Source organism: Kryptolebias marmoratus, linkage group LG9 (genome assembly GCF_001649575.2).
Source record: "Kryptolebias marmoratus isolate JLee-2015 linkage group LG9, ASM164957v2, whole genome shotgun sequence".
Classification (NCBI taxonomy): domain Eukaryota; kingdom Metazoa; phylum Chordata; class Actinopteri; order Cyprinodontiformes; family Rivulidae; genus Kryptolebias; species Kryptolebias marmoratus.
In genome coordinates, this window is record NC_051438.1 from 3,132,684 (window position 1) to 3,137,295 (window position 4,612).

Genomic DNA, 4,612 nt, shown 5'->3' on the forward strand with positions numbered 1-4,612 from the left:
TGCATGAGGCAGTACAATGCCTTGTGAAGCAAGGCATTGTACTGCTCTCTATGCGCTGCTGGCAGGCCCCAATAATAAAGAGAAACAGGAAAACAATGGTGTGAATGCTTAAAAGCATTCACACAATAATAGATAATAAAGAGAAACAGGAAAACAATGGTGTGAATGCTTAAAAGCATTCACACAATAAAGTGACACAATCAAAAACCAACCAGTCTAACCTTACAAAGGTAGAACACAAGAAATAAAACTGGAAAATTTTTGAAGAAATGTTGGAAGGTACCAATGCAACTGCTGCCTGAAACTCCAACATGCATCAACCTTCTATAAAACCAAATAAAATTTGGTAAATGAATAAATAAATGTCCTAACATTCATTGAAGAAATGCATTTTGCCCATCATTCTTCATGCCAGAGTTTTAGACTAAATTCATTTTATACTGAAAAGGGTCAAAGTTGTAGCCACGTTGGTCCACTTTGTGAACACATACATTCATCACCATCATTATGTATACTGTATATCGATCTATGCTTTGCACTCATACATTCAAATAGTAACACAGAGATTCGATGGAGAAAACAGTGACTAACTAAACTAAAATATAAAGGGAAAAAACAAAAGAACGACCTGACAAAAGGCCAGGGGAAACAAAGTAAACACAAGGAGTCCAGCATGTCCCGGTGTCGGTCCAGACAGATTTAGGAGAGGCGTCCTCCTGGACCCTCTTGGAGTGGTGTTGCACAAACCCCCTCAAAAACATTAAAGATTTGGATGAGCTGAACCCCTGAAGGTTCAGTAGCATGGGACAATGGCCTAGTTTCCGAAATGGAGAACACTGGAGGGATAGGAGCTGCTAAGTATGCACCACATGCTGGAGGTAACTCTGGAGGCACAGAGGCAGACTTGGGGATCTTTGGAGGACACTTGGGAGGCACCGAGAGTTCAGGGGAAGCAGGAACTGAAGGTAGGTGTGGTTCATGAGTTGACTCAAGGGACTCTGAAGAGGACTTAGGAGGCACTAGGGAGTCTGAAGGCTCCACTGTGGTCGATACAGAAACTGGAGCAAGAACCCATGAAGCTGGTGGCAGAAGGGTCCACTGAGCCAGCACTGGGGGCTGGTGCACAGAGGATGGCCTTCCTCTGCATCTGTGAGGCTGATCAAGTATTGGAGGCACTGCAGCCACTGGAGACACAGGGGGCGCTGAGATGGAGGGGTGGAGAACCTCAGTGGCTGAAAAGTCTCCTGGCAATGGTGTGAACAGGGTTTAGTAGGGTTCAGCTTCAGTGCATAGTGGGGTGCTGCAGTGCAGTGAAGAGTTGGATACAACGAGGGGCTTGACCAGATGAATCCTACCTTTTAGGTGGTTTGATTGCCAAGTGTGTTCCCAGGAAAAGCGACTTCCTCTCCTCCTCATATATCAGTAACTGCAAGGGCAGAATCTCAGGTTCTGGACTTGACTATCTCTGTCTTCTAAGATAGTCGTCTTCCACTCCAACGAATGACAGGGGACTGGTTTTTTTCCCCTTCTCTTCTTCTTTTTTTCCTCTAGGCAGTCGTATCCACTTCTCATGCCAAAAAACTCAAAAATGTTGATAAGCCTGCTGGGTTTTATTCTGGAATAACAAATTTATTAAATAAAAACAAAAGGCATACGCAGCAGCAAAATCTACAAGGAATGACTACAAAGATCACAGAGAGCGATAAGGACCTAACCTGACTGTAGCATGAGCTGATAATGAACCATAGGGACTGATAAGGAGCTGCAGCTGACTAATGGAAATCATGGACAGGTGAGGCTGGATGTGGCAGGACTCAGGAGCAGAGACTGAGGAAAATTACAGACAGGTGAAAGAGAATACAAGGAGGCACAGGGAAGACTACTATAAAACTTGGTCTATTTAAACATTTAAATACATCACACTTTTGTCATTTTTAAAGTAAACAAAGCCAACAATCATGCAAAAAGTGTGTGTGTATAGGAACAAAGTGAGAACAGTTAGTAACCAGTTAAATAAACCATTTCTGTCACCACTGAAACCTTTTATTTTGTTTTTGTATGAATTAAAAAAAATGTTTTTTTTCCCCAAAAGCTTTCATAATGGCTGCTGTCCTTGAATCACCTCCTGTGCTTTATTGTTTTTCTGCAGCTTCCATTAAACAGCTAACATTAGCCTTTCCATTCCCACCTGCTAGCCAAACATGGAGGAAATCAAGAGTTAAAAGGCTCCAACAATTTGGTGTTGAGCAACCTTTTTAAACAAAGTCCATTGTTTTCTTGGTTGATCATCTTGAAAAAGTCGCCAGTAGTTCTGTAAGGACATCATATCCACTGGGTGATATTTGAATCCTAATTTAAGTCACATTTACAAATAAATTAAATTAACATAAATTAAAAAGTGCAAACAAAGTACCAACACACGTCTCACATAAAGGCCAATGAGTAACAACAGAGAACTCTGAAAAACAGACAGATGCTGTACTGTACTGTGCTTTTTGTGGCACAGGCTGCATGTTGGATCACTACATATAACAAAACAAAACATATCTAATGCTGAATTTAATAGCATAATTTTACTGGTAAACATGGATAATATTTTCACTAAGCACAGAAAATGCTTACCATATTCGGTCTTGTAAAGCCACCCACTGAATTTCAGCTCAACTAACCACTTTTGGTTAAACCCACTCGTTCAGTGTTTATTGCAGTGGCTCCAGTGACCTACTAAGTCCTGGTAGCTGAAGGTGGCTCGGCCTCAGGGCTCATTAGAGTCGCGCGGGGCTCTGCAAACAGCACGTGGACCTGAGCGCACAGGGGAGGTGTTAATACTTGGTGCTTACATCGGTGGAGTTTTCTCCAAAAAAAAGGGGGGCAATACGCTACGTAACCAGTGGAAATACGGTAAAAAAGAGAGCAGATGGATGTCACATCAAATATGGCTGCACGTATTCAGGAGGAAGAACTGCTGTGTTTCTGGCTGTGATACAGAGAGGATGTTTCAACTTAAAGCATTCAGTTTGACTTTCATTAATTTATTTACTTATTTGCTTTAGTTGTGACTCTCCAATCATAGAATTAATATTTCTATAAACACTCCTTTTTATCGGCTGCAGCAGTAATCTCCTTCTGTGAATTTTGAGTCATTTGATTATCTTTGTGATATCTCATAGAGGGATCACAGAAATGCTGATACAGGCGAACCAGCTCTGCTAGAGCACCAAAATGGTCTATTTTGAATGGAGCACGGCGCGTGCGGTCCACACCGAGTTACAAAAGGTGCATGACCACCCGTTGTGACACTGCGCGTGATTGCATCACTGTTGGCGGCGCACCCTCGCACCATGAGGCAGATAAAGGTAGCGATTTTGGGGGTACAGGTGGAAAAAAACGTGTATAAAAAATGACATATTTATAATAAACAAGCGGAGCTTAGCCTGGTGGCCAGGTCACCAAAGCCTGGCAGCTCGCCAGGCTTATAATACACTGGGGGAAACCCTGCCACAGCGCAGCCTTCGGGTAGAAAACAGAAACAAGCTTGCGTTATATGGTTATAGTTATAGACAAAGAAGCAAATATTTAAATTTATTTTATAAACATGAAAGAAATTAATTTTATCCATCCATTTTTTTAACTACTTTTCTGTGCAGATTTATTAGGTAGCTGTTGCCTTTTTTTAGGAGTCAGTGAAGAAGAAGCAGGGTACACCCAGGACAGGTCATAAGTCTATCACAGGGACACATACAGACAAATGAGACAGACAACCATTCACACTTCCACCTATTGACAATTTATGGTGTATTGTTTGGGGCAGTTTGGCTCCTTGTAGAGTCTCCTGTGGCAAACTAGTTCTTGGTGAGGGGATAGACAGTCATCCACAATGGATTACTGTGACATTTTAGAGTACATCCATAGAAATACAAAACAAAATAAAACAAAACAGTTCAACAGTTCAACCCCTCCCTGGGCTGCCACCTTACCGTGGTGGAGGGGTTTGAGTGTCCCAATGATCCTAGGAGCTATGCTGTCAGGGGCTTCATGCCCCTAGTAGGGTCACCCAAGGCAGACAGGTCCTAGGTGAGGGATCAGTCAAAGTGCAGCCCAAGGACCTCTTATGATGAATAAAAATTTTGGATCCAGTTTCCCTCGCCCGGACGCGGGTCACCGGGGCCCCACTCTGGAGCCAGGCCTAGAGGTCGGGCTTTCACCCATGGAGCCCGGCCGGGCACAGCCCGAAGAGGTGACATGGGTCCCCCTTTCCATGGGCTCACCACCTATGGGAGGGGCCAAAGTAGTCAGGTGCAATGTGGGATGGGTGGTGGCCGAAGGTGGGGACCTTGGCGGTCTGATCCTCGGCTACAGAAGCTGGCTGTTGGGACATGGAATGTCACCTCTCTAGTGGGGAAGGAGCCTGAGCTGGTGTGTGAGGTTGAGAGGTTCCGGCTAGAAATAGTCGGGCTCACCTCAACACACAGTTCTGGCTCCGGAACCAGTCTCCTTGAGAGGGGTTGGACACTCTTCCACTCTGGAGTTGTCCCCTGTGAGAGGCGCCAAGCAGGAGTGGGCATACTTGTTGCCCCCCATCTTGGTGCCTGTACATTGGGGTTTACCCCGG